The sequence below is a fragment of the Hyaena hyaena genome, unplaced genomic scaffold (assembly GCF_003009895.1).
Source record: "Hyaena hyaena isolate Hyena2069 unplaced genomic scaffold, ASM300989v1 scaffold_191, whole genome shotgun sequence".
NCBI classification, from domain to species: Eukaryota; Metazoa; Chordata; class Mammalia; order Carnivora; family Hyaenidae; genus Hyaena; species Hyaena hyaena.
The window spans coordinates 1,971,703-1,989,315 of NW_024080824.1; the positions used below are offsets into that span (position 1 = coordinate 1,971,703).

General features: G+C 37.6%; 1 non-coding gene across 1 annotated transcript; it reads right to left on the minus strand.

Annotated features, from left to right (window-relative positions):
* Window positions 1-16,340: 16,340 nt before the first annotated feature.
* Window positions 16,341-16,475, minus strand: LOC120237857. The gene has a single exon (XR_005530065.1). It is a non-coding gene; the product is annotated as a small nucleolar RNA SNORA48 (small nucleolar RNA).
* Window positions 16,476-17,613: the final 1,138 nt, after the last annotated feature.

Sequence of the window (17,613 nt, forward strand, 5' to 3'; positions counted from 1 at the left end):
TCTTTTGTCATCATCCTTCTATCTGCTCCATTTGGCTCTTTTAAAAGAAGTCTAGAGGCACCTGGCTGGCTCAGTCAGTTAAGCGTCCGACTTCAGCGCAGGTCATCTGTGGGTTCCAGCGTCGGGCTCTGTGATACCAGCTCAGAGCCTGGAGCCTGCTTTGGATTCTGTGTTTCCCTCTGTCCCTGCCCCTCCTCCACTTGCTCTGTGTCTCTGTCTCTCAAAATAAAATAAAGACATTAAAAAGAATTTTTTTAAAGAAGTCTAAACAGATTCTATTTCTTCTTTTCCTGTTCAAACTACTGAGTCTAGGCATCATTTCTCCAAAAGCCACATGTAACCCACCTTCATCTCCCTCCCTTTTGTTACTCTCTTTCCTTCTTCCACGCAGGGCACAGAGCAGCAAGTCTGTGCTTCTGTAACTCTCCCCGGCAGACTTCCCCCACTAATTGTGAGACAGGGATATTAGGGGACAAAGACTGTGGCTTGTTCATCTTTGAGTCCCCAGAGACTTTACTCATTCTTGGCACATAGTTACTGACTTGAACTTGGGGCTAGAAAAGGGAAGTTGCTAAGTCTGAAGAAATGCTTCCCCTTCCTTTGATTCTATTTGTATGGAAAAATGTTATTAATACAAATATTTTAGAAATCATATGCTGTATGGGAGTTTTCTAGAAAATTGTCAATGCCCTCCCTCTCCATGATATGTTTCTATTTATCAGAGTTCTGGTGCTGTTTTGCCTGATATTAGACAATAATACCAAAGTATTATCAGTCATAATTTCAGTAACTTTTAAAAATATTGGGCACAACCTTACTTTTTTAATTTGAATCTAGCATCTTCTAGGCAAATGTTTTTCAACCGGGGCTTCATATCACTTATCTATGGAGTTAGATGAACATACAGATGACATAGTTATAGAATCCTTTACTTGATATTCTTGATATATTCTTGTTGTGTTCTGTTTTTTTTAAGTTTACTTACTTTGAAAGAGAGAGAGAGAACAAGTGGGGAAGGAGCAGAGAGAGAGAGAGAGAAGGGGTAGAGCCTGATTGCAGGGCTTGAACTCATGAACCTCGAGATCATGACCTGAGCCAAAGTCCAATGTTTAACTGACTGAGCCACTCAAGTACCCCTATTCTTGTTGTGTTCTAACTATATGTTTGATGTGTTACTCATGGTATATTATGTCTCACAATTAGTATATATTATATCCAAAATTTTTTCTTTGTAAAGATTATGTTTACATTTTCATAAGTTAAATGAAAATGTAACTTCTTTGAATATAGGTTAATTATTAATAATTGTGCTTATAGATATTCTGTCTAAAACTTTTCTGGGGGTGGCACCTGGGTGGCTCAGTTGGGTAAGCACCTGACTCTTGATCTCTGCTCAGGTCATGATTTCCTGGTTTGTGAGATCGAGCCACATCAGGCTCTGCCTTGACAGGGCAAAACCTGCTTGGGATTGTCTTTCTCTCTCTCTCTCTCTCTCTCTCTCTCTGTCCCTCCCCCCACTCAGGTGCTCTCTTTCTCTCTCAAAATAAATAAATAAACTTAAAAAATAAAACTTTTTTTTTCAATGACTGCATTATCTTGTTTTGCATACAACAGAAACAACTACATTTCCTTGTCAGTTGTGCTCTTCTTGTTAAGAACTCTCATCGGCTCTTTCTCTTTGGAAAATTATCAGTAATTATCAGTAAGTACCATAGTCAATTTAAGTCTGTCATCTACAGAGTGTTTTGGTTTTTTTCTAATGCTTCCCTGAACACTCTGACAATCAACTACAGCCCTGAATACTTCATCTCCAGCAAAGGAGTGTTTCAGTGCTCTGTGAAAAAAGATAATGCAGGTCTTTTTGGGTGCCGACTTCTGATGGCGTCACTTAAACAACTTGGAGAGCAGACTGGTGGACTGAGTCAGGATTTCCAGAACCTGTCATAAAGCATCTGGGCTCATGAGACTGCTAACCCAAGACTGAGCAGGACAAGAATAATTACATAGGGCTGAATGAACTAATGAGAGATAATTGTGACTTTTGCTTGGAATATTGGTATTTTAATGTTCCATTTTTTTGTGTATATAAGGAACTGCTTTCTCTTTTCTCGTAAGCTATTTATGACTCATAGCAATTTTCTACTTTCTGAAAACAGAAATACATCTATAAATGATCTTTTTCTCCCTGTCTGGCCATTCTAGAATTTAGAAACTATTACTGAATATTCTTATTTTAATAGCAATATAATTATTTGCATAGGCTCAAAAAGAATCTTTCTCCCTTGTTACTAGGACATAGTTGGAAGAATTGGTTTTACAACTGAGACCTTGCCTGGAGTATCATATTTGAGAATGATGTTCATTTGTTGTATATGACACTTTTTAGGAACTAAAATGTTTTGGGAGCAATGCTTACAAAGTACATATGGGAAAACTAGCCTGATACCCAGCCTACAGTGTTCTCTGCCTTACTCACAGGTGTTCAGGAATCTTAGGCTATTTTGGAGGTACTAGGAAGAGAAGAATTACCCCAAATTTATAACTACTGCAAGTGAAATTTAATAGAAGTTTCTTGGCTTGGTTTCTTAGCCTTGAGAGGCTTTTAAAAATCTAATATGAGATTTTTAAATAAAATTTTTCCAGCAAAGCACGTTTAAAAAGGCCTACATTAAAAGTTACCATTATTGCTACACCTGTTTAATCAGGCTAAATCTAATCATACCTGTTTTATTTTATAATCAAAAATAATCTTTCTTGGGGGCCTGGGTGGCTCAGTTGGTTAAGCATCCAACTTTTGCTCAGGTCATGATCTCACAATTCATGAGTTCAAGCCCTACGTCGGGCTCTTTGCTGTCAGCGCAGAGCCCACTTCAGATCCTCTGTCTCCCCCCCCCCCCCCCGGCCTCTATTCTGCTATTTCTCTCTCTCTCTCTCTCTCTCTCTCTCAAAATAAATAAACTTAAAAAAACAAAAAAATAATCTTTGTGATTATTTTTGATTAAAAAGTGGGTGACGATAGAGAGAAATTTTGTAGTTCAATGGAAAATTGCATCATTGATAGCATAACTTTCTGGGTTATCAGATTCTAACCTGGTTGATGGTCTTTGACTTCTTTTCCCTACCTCTTTATAAATTATAGATAACTGATTGATATGCCAACTCTGTCTGTCTGGCAGGGATTTAAATGGATTCCACCCCTGCCCTGTGGAAAAAATAGTTTTAGTACCAACCTGCAAACTGGACTGGCTTCAGTTACATTGCTCAAATTGTAAATTCTTACCCAATTTAAAATTCAAGTTTCCTGTAATACCTGGCTATAGCCATCGAAACTATTTCCAATTTTTCTCCCTTCTGCCTGACTCAGCATCATGGAGGACTAAAACCTGACTGCCCAGCTTCCCAGGACTCGAAGCTGCCTTGAAGCAGACTCATTCTATCAGATAAAAAAGAAGCTGTGCAAGCTGACACCCCATGGCCTGATAGGAGTCTTGAACTCACTACTGCAAGAGCCCATGCAGAGTTCAGATTTCTCCCTGGACAAGTCATCGCCTGAACCACTAAGAAAGTCCGGAAACATGCCTGGGTTAAGTATACCTTTAATACCTTTATATAAGATATAACCAAGACTGTGGGCAACATCACCAAGAGCACTTAGGTCCTACTTTGATACCATGAAACTCAGCAAATGGTGCTGCATTACCAAAAGACTCTTAGAATCCACTAGACTGGTCACCTTCAGCCTTCAACTTCTGATTTTTTATATTAATACAAAAATATTACTTTTACAGTAATATTTCCCTTTTCCATTTTAAACATCCCCCTTTTTGGATGCTGAAGTCTTTAAAGTCTCCAAGACTCTAAAACAATTGACATTTGCCACTACCTCTCAACAGATGGTTTTACCGAGTTTATGGGAATCAGTGCCAACGAGAATCCCTGAGAGACTATTTTTTAGTCATTTCTTCATCCCACTCAGGAGGCTTGTGATCAGCTTTAAGTTGTTCAGGATGAATGGTATTCATGTGTCTTGAACAATAGTCGTTCTCTTGACGGTGTTGAACTCTGAGCCCTGTGTTTCTGGAAACCAGCAGCAGTCAGAACCCTTCCTTTCCACTCTCTTGTGTTCTAAAAAATGGCTAACCATAAAAGACTACACTATGGTCACATACTCCTTGGTAAGACCCATCTCCATCCTTCCTCAATGACTTCTTTGTTTATCTGCCTCTGTAAAACCCCTAGTCCCATGTCCCTTTCCTTGAGATGCTCCTTATTAATAAGTATTCTCCCTATTACAATAGCTTGAATAAAACCATCTCCATAATTGTCAGATATATTTTGTCTTTTACACAGGGTTAATTGTGGGAGTTTGAGATGAAAACTGTGGTTGAACTGAAATACAGTTTTAAAGAGTGAGACAATTATAGCTCTACTGAACCAGAAAGGCATCCTGGTAGCTTAAAAGTGTTAATTCACCTTTATTCAATTTACCTTTATTAAACATTGTGCAGATTATCGGATCTGTAGCAAACAGGAGGGGTGACAGTAAAAATACAATATTATTATTCATGAAATAAAGTAGACCCTGAGCATCCAAAATGCTGCACATCTGCCATACGATTAAAAAAAATAAAAAGAAATCAAGTACAAAATTTATTAAAGAACATAGGAGCATCTGGATGGCTCAGTCATTTAAGTATCTGACTTCGGCTCAGGCCATGATCTCATGGTTTGTGAGTTGCAGCCCCGCATTGGGCTCTCTGCTATCAGTAGAGAGCCGGCTTCAGATCCTCTGTTTTCCTCTTTCTCTGCCCCTCCCTTTCTTGTGCTCTCTCTCAAAAATAAATAAACATTAAAAAACAAAGAGCATATATAAACTGGGTATCAGTATGTCATAACCAATTCTATACTATCTTGGTAATTGCCTACGATAGGGAATTACACTAGAGATTGCAATTAAAGCTGAGTCATTGATTTTGAGGCATTCAAATTAAATTCTGCTTTGAACTGGAGCATATGAAGAGCCACTAATAAATGGAAAACAAGTATAGCTAGAACTTTCAGATGTATTTGATCACCCTGAGAGTTACCAAACAGACCTTTTTGTCTCATCATTGTTATCAATAAGGTAATTCATGGTGCTTGCTTTTATTTGGATTTCCGATCATGTGGCCATGAATAGGAAAAAAAAAAAAAAACTCTGTATGTTTTTAAACTAGATAGTAGCCAACAGATGTGAATCAGAGCCAGATGCAGGTGCTCTAAGTTTTTATGGACTGGCACTGCGTAATATCAGATTCCTGCAAGATAAAGCCAAGCTCTTTTAGACATCCTCCAAGGACAAAGTGAGACATGGAAGAGTAATGATAGCTCACTAAGCAGCAGAAAACTCAGAAATAGAGTGAGCTTGGTGTTACTCAGGCAAGTGTCCCAGAGGTGGGACATGGAGTATGGGGATCCAGAAGGCACCCAATGTTTGCTGATAATCACTACTGCCACTGTCTTCTCAAACAACATGAAGGAATGATTTGAAAAGTGGGATGCAGCCTGGAGTTTGTAGAGCCAGCGAGGAGGTTCCGGTATGCATTTCAGCTCCACAGAACTGGATCTTTTAATCTGAATGAAAAAATAGTCTTATTTGAGAGACACCTGAAAGGTAAGCAGAAGATTTTAATGTACCATTATTGATCAAAGGCTAGGAGGGCAGAGTTTATGGGAAAATCATTTCTATTGGTTCAACAGAGTGAAAAGAAACATAGAGTTACAACATGAGAAAAAGTGAATCATGGTATCAAAAGATGTAAATGAAATCAGTACAACTTCAGTATGTTAAGTCGTGGTTATTGTATTTATTGTATTGATTGATTGATTGATTTTTGCTAAGTGGTGTTTAAAGCAGTGTTGTTGAAAAGTTGAGTCAGAAAAAAGGAACCAGTCAGGAATGACTCCTGGATTTCAGATCTTTCTGTCTATATCTGTTAAATGTGATAATCCTTGTAGAAAGCATTTTCAAAATTGCATTTAATAGGCTAAAAATAATTTCAGACTTAATTTCCATGGATTAGAAGTAAGAATTTTAGTCCTTTGGATTTGTCCAAACTTACAGTTCTTAAACTACAGTAGTCGTGATCATTTAAAAAGCCATTTCCCTAAACAGCAAAATTAGTCAGCTTTGTTATATTTGTCCCTGTGTTCAATAATAATAACTAGTCTGAGCAAGTCTCTAGGACTAAAATATGGAAATGTTTACTTTAGACATCCAGCTACAAGGCATTTACTGTACTAGAATATTATTATTTTCCACATCTACCTTTTAAATTCAGTGTATCTATTAGGATATAGTGAAATTTGGTAAAGTACATAATTAAAACATACTCTAGAGATCTTTTAAATTAATTAGAAAAGTTAATATCTATTTGTCTTTTGTACTACTTAAATTCACCATTGTTATAGACTGTACTTGTACTGCTCTGTGCTGTACCTTTAGCATCTAACACAGGACTTGGCACTTGAGCACCTGAAAAATATTTGAGGAATGAATATTTCCAAAACAGGGAGGTATAAGAAGGTAACACTTTGAATGCCTTTGGAACACAGAAATCTTGGCTTTTTGTCTTTTTCTTCTTTCCTTTCCTTTCCTTTCCTTTCCTTTCCTTTCCTTTCCTTTCCCCCCTTTCTCCCCTCTTTTCTTCCTTTTATTTGTTTTTTTTAAGAATACATATTAGGTGATTAAAAGTATAATTAAAATAATTTTGTGATTAGAATCCCTGTTCACCTAAACTTTGACTAAATTTGTATATTATCTAATAAAAATCAGAGAAACTTTTTACATTCCACTTAATGTTACTAGAATCAGAAGCTTTTAAGAAATACCAACCTTTGGGGCTCCTGGGCAGCTCAGTTAAGTGTCTGACTTCAGCTCAGGTCATGATCTCACGATTTGCAACTTTGAGCCCTGTATCGGGCTCTGTGCTGACAGCTCAGAGCCTAGAGCCTGCTTCAGATTCTCTCTCTCTCTCTCTCTCTCTCAAAAATAAAACAGTAAAAACATTTTTAAAAAAGAAAAGGAAAGAGAAATACCAATCATTAACCATTCCAAACAGAGCAAATTAGTAGATACATTTCCAAAACTAATGCTCAGCCACTTTCTCTTGTCTTTTTTTCTCTTTAACTCTGACATATCCATTCCTACCGTTTTGCTGGAAGATAGTCAATTGACATTTTATTGTCTGGTGGCAGAAAACTCACACTTAACCTGTACTTAAAATAAGTTGTGTATTCCAAATATAATCACAAATTTCACATTTTTAGTATCCCAAGTACCTCAAACAACCCATCAAGGAGGGCTTTCAAACTCAACAAATCTTTGTAAGTATTTGAATGCTGTGCACAAATGTGATGAGTTTAGGGACCCGTGGGTGGCTTCGTGGGTGACTCAGTGGGTTAAGTGTTGGACTTTTGGTTTCATCCCAGGTCATGATCTCTCTATTCATGCAATCAAGCCCCATATCCAGCACTGTGCTGACAGTGCAGAGCCTGCTTGGGATTCTCTCTCCCCCTCTCTCTCTGCCCCTCCTCTGCTCACTTGCACTTGTTTTATCTCTCTCAAATAAGTCAACTTTAAGAAAAAAGAATAAACAAATATGATAAATTTAAATATAGGGATTTACTATTGGATTTTCTTTTAAAATTCAAATGATGTTTACAAACAAATTTAAGTATTCTATAATTTTCAAGTTAAAATTACGAATCTAATATAAAATTCATTTACACAGTTCAGATTAAATTAATAAATCGAACACTTAAACATTTAATATTAAATTACATGTGTAGTTTGTTAGATCATCAGAGATGCAATATTGCATTCCACTGCTGCCCATGTGGGAGACCTCTGGTTAGAACTTGAGAACATGACACAGTTAAAGATTTCCAAGGGACCTTGACACTATTTACAGGATAACTTCCACTAAAGCCCCAGATTAAAACTTACTTTTACTATAATGTGATTTTTGCACCTATGCCTTTTTTTTCTTTTTTCTTTTTGCCACCTGGTGCATTGCTTTGGTAGTTTTCATCACACTTTAAAAAAAATTGTTTTTCTTTTTATCTTAGAGAGAGAGAGTATGTGCATGTGCAAGCAGAAGAGAGGGACAGAAAAAAGTAAAGAAGAGAGGGACAGAAAGAGAGATAGAGAGAAAAGAATCTTAAGCAGGCTCCATGCTTAATGCAGAACCTGATGTAGGCTCCATCCCATGACCCTGGGATCCTGAGTCAAAATCAAGAGTGGGACGCTCAACCAACTGAGCCCCCAGGCACCCCCATTACAGTTTTTAAATGCTGTGTTTATATTGCTGAGATTCTCCACCCCTATCAGAAGTGTAGTTTCTTTCTACTACCTGTATGCCACCAAACCTATTATTTATTATCATCTTTTTACATGTCTCACTGACTACTTTCTATAGTCGTTTATTGACAAAGGTCACTTTCCACTTCAGTAACACACCTAGACTGCCCTGCTGGGCCTTCCAGGTGTAAAGATTTGGAAGAATTTGTTCAGCCCTTTCTGGAGTTGCACCAGGAAATGAGCAAGGATTGCACAATTTGATGTCAGATTTCTAGCAGCAACTTTTCTCAATTATTTGGGATTCTTCCTTCTTTCAAGATACAGGTTGGGACTCTCTTCATGAAAAATGTTCTTTTATCTTCCCTAAGCATAGCTCTTGTAACAGAAGTGTTGGTTGCCTAACCAGCACACTTTTTTTTTTTTTTAATCCTCCTCCTGCCAGTGGATCTGAATACCATTTAAGGAAGCTAGAGATCCAATTACCCAAAGTTGAGAGTCATCAAAGACAACATGCTATTGGAAGAACAGATGGATATTTTTCAGACTAAAAAAGACCTTGTTTTTAAGAGGTTTCCATCTCTGCATTTAATTTCATTTGAAGGAGATAACATTTAAGTGATTAGCATCTCCTGAATAATTTGTGACAATAGAGATTAAATGTTGATCCTTGTATTGTTTTGAAGCGAGATAATTCTTGTGTGACTATTTTATAAATTATAAAGTGGTATAACATTTGTAAGGTGTTATCATTTAAAATTCTAACATTTATTGAGCATTCTCATAGGTTACACATTGTGCTGAGGGATTATATAGTTTATAACATTAAACTCTGATTGCCAAATCCAGTTGTTCAGTGTAGATCTCCTGGGGATCTACATACATGCAAATTCATGAGCTCCCTATTTACAGATTATGAATCAGAAGGTGTGGCATCAGATCTAGATATTTACATTATCCTAATCTTGTAAGGGGATTCCAGTATATACCATTAGATTTTAGAACCACTGATTTTGCCTTCAGAATAACCCTGTAAGGTAATTACTAATTCCTACTTCCATTTTTTTTTTTTCTTTTATCTAAGGGCCATAATGACCTATACAAATTTTAAGTTTTTTCCCTTCTCTGAAAATTTCTATCATTGGTGTGTCAGAAAAACATATTTTTACCAGGAAATGGAATGGAATTCTTTGTCCTCAAAGAGTTTATAGGGTAGTGAAATATCATTGTAAGGAAATAATTATATTAAAGTGTGATAAGGGCTATAAAAAACGCAAGTTTCAGACGAAACAGTAGTAAAAAAAGTGGGGGGAAGTGGGTGGATAATCATCTGGAGAGAGTAAAGGTGAGAGAAAGCTTTACAAAAGGTGAAATTGGTTGGAGCACATACAGAGCAAGGATATCTGAACCAGCATATTGAAAGAATAGCAGTAGTTTAATTTGGCTGTGGTGTAAGACATTTAGTGGAAAGCATGGACATTGGAATGAAAGTATAGACACTGGAATCTGACAAACAGGTTCAGATTCTCACTCTGCCACTTACTACCCAAGTAACATTGAGTACATTTGCTTAGTGCTGTGATCTGAATGTTTGTGTCCCCCCTACCCGCATACCAAATTCATATGTTGAAATCCTAACCACCAAAGGTCATTGTTATTAATAGATGAGGTAGGGTGATTAGGTCATGAGGTGGAGTATTTATGAATGAGATTCTTTAAAAAATGATCCTGCAGCTCCCTGGCCCCTTCCACCATGTGAGGATACAATAAGAAGTCTGCGGTCTGGAAGAGGGCCCTCACCTGACCAAGTTGGTACCCTGATCTTGAACTTGCATCCTCTAGACTGTAAGAAATAAATTCCTGCTGTTTATTAACCACCCAGTATATGGTATTTTGTTATAGCAGCCCAAATGGACTGAGACTCTTCCTTGAACCTTTGCTTTCTCAGCTAGGATAACAGAACTTCATTATCTGTCAGAGTATCTGTGATTACAAATTAATATTTATTAATTCATTTTAGCTTTAATATTCTACTGCTACTATGACTACTGCGATAAGTCCTCTTCATGGAAAGCATTTGGTCTTTATCACCATAGTTAGCTGCTCTTGGACTGCCACTAAAATAGAGAAAGTGTGGGTGGGAACAGATTTTCCTTCTACCAGGACTGCTTTGTCAGTGGGAGCCAGATGAATATGAGGACATGGAGGCAGAGATTACTACCCCCTGGACTATTTCTCATCTAGGTAAAGCACGGTAAGGATACTAGTAATGACAATGGGGATGGGGAGAAAAGGATTCAGAGGTATTCAGGAAATAATTTAACATAATATCATATACAATTATGTTGAAAACAAAACTAAGTGTGACATAAAAATAACAAAGGCTATTTATTCATAACTTTGCAGCAAGGGAACCCTCTGCTATCGCTTTAATTTCAGCAGGCTTTCAATGAATGAATGGTGTTAGAAAGGCCTGAATTTATCACGTAAAATGAGAATTCTGAGACAGTATCTGATTGGCAATGTGAGAGTTTTAGAAGCAAGGGAAACATTAATTGCTGTCAGGTACATTTGGCAGTTGTTGATTTTCTATGTAAGGAAGCAAGCAGTTTGAGTCACTTCAAGAGGAGGGATTGGCTGTCCAATTGCTGTTAGGATTGGAGGGGTTCCTCTGACTGCCCATTTCCTGGAGCACATTGAAGGTAAGGGGTTGCTTTTTTGCACTCAAATTGTCATCTCATTTTGAGCCTTATGGGGAGTGGCTGCCATGGCAGGCTGTTTCTCAGTTATTTAATATGAAGATTAGGGTCGCCTGGATGGTTCAGTCAGTTAAGCATCTGACTTCAGTTCAGGTCATGATCTCACAGCTCATGAGTTTGAGCCCCACATCGGGCTCTGTGCTGACAGCTCAGAGCCTGGAGCCTGTTTCAGATTCTGTCTCCCTCTCTTTCTGACCCTTCCCCACTCATGTTCTTTCTCTTTCTCTCTCTCTTTTTTATTTCTATATTTTATTTTATTTTTTTATGGTTTTTTTTTAATTTATTTCTGAGAGAGAGAGAGAGAGAGAGAGAGACAGCTTGAACAGGGGAGGGTCAGAGAGAGAGAGAGACACAGAATCTGAAACAGGATCCAGATCTAGGCTCTGAGCTAGCTGTCAGCACAGAGCCTGACGCGGGGCTCGAACCCACGAACTGTGAGATCATAACCTGACCTGAGCCAAAGCTGGGCATTTAACCGACTGAGCCACCCAGGCGCCCCTCTCTCTCTCTCTCTTAAAACTAAATAAACATTAAAATTGTTTTTAAAAAATGAAAGTCAATTACTATGAAGAAAAAGTTTGTTCAGGGCACCTGTCTGGCTTAGGGGTAAAGCACATGACTCTTGATCTCAGGGTCATGAAATCGAACCCCATGTTAGGCAAAGAGATTCTTTTTTTAAAAAGTAATAAAAGAAAAGAAAAAGAGTTTTTTCATTCATTTCATTCTGGGGGAAAAATATCCTCAGAAATTTTACTAGATGAAAGAATCCAGTAAGTCTTACTGGACATTGTGGTATCACTATATGTGTTAACTCAGGACATTTTTTTTAGGGAAAAACGTCAAGATAGCCATCATTTTCATCACAGATGTGCATGTCACTTATATGTATATATTGAGATGAATCTCAAAATCACACATAAGACCACTATTAATCTTAAATAATTCATCAGCTGTATTGTGGAATTTTATGTAAAGCTCCAAGGACAAAATATTTTCAGGTTCAGGTTAGTAGCATGCATGATGCATAAGCCTCTGGACTAATATATTATGAAAAGGAATGGAAAAGACTAGAGTAATTTTAAAATAAGCTTTGAAAAAACATTAGAACCTCCTGAATCTTACATATACTTTAAATGCTTTCATGTACTTTGTCTAGGTAAAGCAAACTTTTACATAAAAGAACTCTTGGCTAGAAAATATGCCTGGTAAATCAGACTTCTAAAAGCTGCTGGAGGTAAAGGAAAAAAAATTAGTAATGTAACTGCCCATCTATATTAACATTTTTTTTTTTTTTTGCTTATTTTGGCAAAATGTTTTCTGCTTTCACTAATCCTATCTCACCTCATTTCAAGAGGATTCCATTAGTTGGATAAGCAAGAAAATGCTCTTTGCTTCCTTTATGTAACTTAGTGTCTCCACACAAATAAAATGCCTTAAGGAAGAAGAAATTGAAGAGAAGGTAGGAAGAAAGAGACAAGAACAGGGCTAAAAGGACTTGGTTTTAACAAGCATATACTTGAGAACCTTCACAATCTAAGAACTTCTGGAGGGTGGGGTGGGGTCATCCTGGGATTAATGATGAAGGGATCCTGTCACCTTTGAGCATGAGTGTTTTTTTACCTGTGGTTCTGCAACAAAGAAGCTATTGTGCTTCAGAACAGAAGCCGTTAACAATGTCGGGGAAGCCAGGCAAAGGGGGCCAGCAGGGTGGTTGCTTACTGAAAATTTCAGTAGCATTTTCAAGATAATTGGCTTAATTACATGCCAAACTAAATTGTAATTTTAAGGGCACTACAAATAACAAAGATTTATTCTAAAGCTCTGTAAGTAGGCCTTTGTTCTTTATTTCCTGTAAATAGATCTCTGGTGGAGTAACCTGGACCTGAAATGTTTGGTCAAGACTATGAGACACAGGCACTCTACTGGAGGAAGGTTAGAGCTACTTGAATTAAGGAATATATAGTCCCTCTGAGTGTGATAGGTAAGAACTAACTAAAATAAATCCTAATAGTATTAATCTGTATTTTATATAGTGTTCCAGCTAAAGGCAGTTTAGTGAGTAGTTAAAAGCAGGACTTCTCCATGGAGCCAGACTGCTGGGGTTTATTGCTCAACTTTCCACCACGTGTGTGATCAGTAACCATTCTGCATTTCATTTGTGTCCATTGTCAACTTTTGCCCAAAATCAGACATATAATGCATATCATGGATAATGGATACATGCATAATACGGATATTAGTGTTTTGCAACTTAAAAAAAATTTAGTGATTATGGGGCGCCTGGGTGGCTTAGTCGGTTAAGCGTCCGACTTTCGCTTAGGTCATGATCTCGCGGTTCCTGGGTTCGAGCCCCACGTCAGGCTCTGTACTGACTGCCAGCTCAGAGCCTGGAGCCTATTTCAGAATATGAATCACAATCTCTCTGACCCTCCCCTGTTCACACTGTCTCTCTCTATCCTAGAAATAAAATAAAAATATTAAAAAAAAAAAATTTAGTGATCTAACATGAACCATTTTCTAGGTTAGTATATATAAGCTTATCTCATGAAAAAGATGGCCATGGTATTTCTTTTTCTTAGTACCTATTGGTGCATTTAATGAACATTTAGGTTTCTATCATTTTACTATTATGGAGGTAAAGTGAAGATCTTTAGACATAATATATGAATGTTATTATTTCTGTAGGCTAGATTTCAAACTGAGATGATGAATCCAAGAGTATGCACACTTTTCATTTCATTTTTTATTGAGTATAATTGACATATTAGTTTCAGATGTAAAACATAATGATTCAGTATTTGTATATATTGCAAAATGATCACCACAGTGAGTGTAGCTAACATTCACCACATATAGTTACAACATTTTTTCTTGTGATGAGAAGTTTTAAGATTTATTCTTAGCAACCTTCAAAAATACCATATAATATTACTAACTATAGTTACTATGCTGTATATAACATCCCTGGGATTTATTTATGTTATAACTGGAAGTTTCTTCCTTTTAACCAACTATATTCATTTTAATCAGTCCTCAACCCCTGCTTCTGGCAACCACCAATCTGTTGTCTACATTTATCAATTTGGGTGTTTTTAAATTTTTTTAAACATTTATTATTTATTTTTGAGAGACAGAGCATGAGCAGGGGAGGGGCAGAGAGAGGCTCCAGGTTCCCAGATGTCAGCAGAGCCTGATGCGGGGCCCAAACCCATGAACTGCGAGATCATGACCTGAGCCGAAGTTGGACTGAGCCACCCAGGTGCCCCTTTATTTTTGTTTTTAGATTTCACATGTAAGTGAGATCTTATGGTATTTGCCTTTCTCTGCCGACTTATTTCACTTAGCATAATGCCCTCAAGTTCCATTCATGTTGAACCTTGCAATCAATCCATTGCAAGATTTGCTTTTTTATGGCTGAATAGTATTCAATTGTGTGTATGTATATATATATACATTTTTTCAATCCATTCATCTGTGGATGGACACTGACATTGCTTCCATGTCTTGAATATTTTAAATAATCCTGCAATGAACATGGATGAATGCATCTTCTTGAGTTAGTGTTTTCACCTCCTATGGATAAATACTCAGATGCAGAATTGCTAGGTCATCTGGTAGTTTTATTTTTGAAGAACGTTTTAAGGAACCTCTATACTGTTTTTCAAACTGGCTGCACCAACTTACATTCACACCAACAGTGCATGAGAGTTCTCACTTCTTCATTCCTTGCCAACACTTATTTCTTGTCTTTTTGATGATAGTCATTCTAATAGGTGTGAAGTGATATCTCATTGCAATTTTGATTGAGATTTCTCTGATGATTAGTGATGCTGAGTACTTTTTCCTGTATCTGTTAGCTATCTGTATGTCTTCTTTGGAAAAGTATCTATTCAGATACTCTGCCCATTATTGGATTGTTTGTTTTATTGCTATTGAATTATATGAGTTCTTTATATATTTTGGATATTAACCTCTTATCAGTTATGTGATTTGCAAATATTTCCCCCACTCAGTAGGTTTCCTTTCCATTTTGTTGATGGTTTCTTTTCTTGTGCAGAAGATTTTAAATTTTAAGAGGCACTTCCACATTAATTTTTGAAGGGTTTTGCCAACTTATGCTCCTATTAATAGCATGTGAATGTCAGGGCATCTGGCTGGTTCAGTTGGTGCAATATCCAACATTTGATCCCAAAGTTGAGAGTTCAAGCCCCACACTGGGTATAGAGATTACTTAAAAATAAGAACTTCAAAAAAAGGAATTTATTTTTGAAATGTTTTCTATTAATGTTTTTTTATTTATTTCTGAGAGAGAGACAGCATGAGCAGGGGAGGGTCAGAGAGAGAGGAAGACACAGAATCTGAAACAGGCTCCAGGCTCTGAGCTGTCAGCACAGAACCCGACATGGGGATCGAACCCATGAACCGTGTGATCATGACCTGAGCCGAAGTCGAACGCTTAACTGACTGAGTCACCCAGGCGCCCCAGGAATTTATTTTTAAAAATAACATGTGAATGTCTACTTCCTCAATCCTTGTAAAATTTTTAAGATTTTTACTATGAAAAACTTCAAATACAGACTAAATAGAAAATAGTATAATGAGTGCCCGTGGAGCCAGCATTCAGTTTCAGCAGTTACCAACTTCATTTTTCTCTCCTTCTATTGAAATGTTTTGAAACCATTTCAATCATGACATTCCCCCATGTGAACTAGATATTTTACATCTTTAATTCTAACTGTGCTTTCTTATAACAATATATAAACATGATCTCTCTCTCTCTCATTCTTATCTCTCAAAGTGAGATAATAAAGTAGAGAACTTTTAAGAGGTTAGAGTACCTGGGTAGCTCGTTGGTTAAGTGTCTGACTCTAGGTTTTGGCCCAGGTCGTGATTTCATGTTTTGTGGATTCTAGCCTGCTTGGGAATTTCTCTCTCCTTCTCTCTCTGCCCCTCCCCAATTCATGCTTGCATGCTCTCTCTCTCTCTCAGAAATAAATAAACTTGAAAAGCAAAAAACTTTTAACAGGTCTCCTATAAGACCTCAGGGTGAAGATGTAAGATCAAACATACTTTATATACTTTTTTACTTCCAGACTTACCTTTGCATTGATTAGCAATCATAGTCCCCACATCATGCTAGTTTCTGATGTGGCTCTTGGATGTTGCTATTCTTGGAAACATAGAAACACTTTTTTTTCTTTAAATATGTATGGTTTTGAATGATGTATTTTGTTTTTTTCAACCCGTGTGTCCAGGGCATGAACCAGGCACCGGCACAGACTGAAAGCCAAGCCGGGATAAACAAGGAATTGCTTTGCCCCAGACTGATATGAGGCTGGCACCACTGACCAGATGCCACTCTACCCAGATTAAGGACCTGAATGACGTATTGACAATAGCCATTTGCCAATTGTTTTTTTTTTTCTTTTTTTTTAAATAGACTCCACATCTAATGTGGGGCTTAAACTCAGGACTCTGAGATTGTCACATGCTCTGTTGACTGAACCAGACAGTCTGTAGAGCTCTGTGGCACCCTTGGAAACACAGAAACACTTTAATGAATGCGAAATAATCTTCCACTCTGGGATAAGATGTAATTGAGGAGTCAGCCCTTGGTTTTGACAACAGAAGTCATAATAACCCCTACTATAAGACAGTGTCCTGGTGATGCTATTGTGGTGTGCATCCTGCTAGCTTACTGACACTCTTCAGCTCTTTTGAGTATACAGCCAAAAGTGGGGCCCATTAGCATCCAAACCATGATCTGCGATTAAAAAATAAATAAACAAACAAACAAAACATTGCTAGCATGATAGCCATGTAGCCTGGGGTGATCAAATAGACTAGGTTCGGCTATTTCCCACTAACACAATCTAAAGGCAGAGAAAGTAATGGTGGTGACATAAGGAATTTAGTTCACTGAGGCCAACACTGAGAACACAGTGGACTAACATCTCAAAGACTGTCTCCAAAGTGCTAAAAATTCTTCCAGGTTTATGTAGGGAAAACATGGGGGCAAAAATGGATGGCTAATGCAGTTAGGCAGTGAAAGTCAAATCAATCATTGTTTTGGAGTCAATCATGGCAGGGTGGGGCTTGCTCCTCAGGGTCATTTTTATTGCTTGAGGGAGTAGTTCTAGTTCCCATCAGGGGGTGCTTTGCCCTCAAGGTCTTTCTTTTACCTGAGCTGAGATACAAGCTGGAAAGAACCCAACCAGAAAGTTTGATCATCAGCCATCACAGGTCATTATCCATCCTGAGGGAAAATTGTCCAGAGGTTACCTCTTTCCACCCAAGGGGTAGACATTGTAAGGACACAAGTCTAAATGTCTAAACCAAACTGACTCCATGACAGGCTTTAAGTTTCCCCTCTAAACTAGAAGGCCTAAATTCCAGCTTCCCTGAAACTATCAGGCAGTTACACATTGCCCAAGGCAGGAGAAACCACCCTTGCAACACCCAATCAGGAAAGGTCACTGACCACCCTCCACATCATTAAGGGAGAGGCCTGGAGAT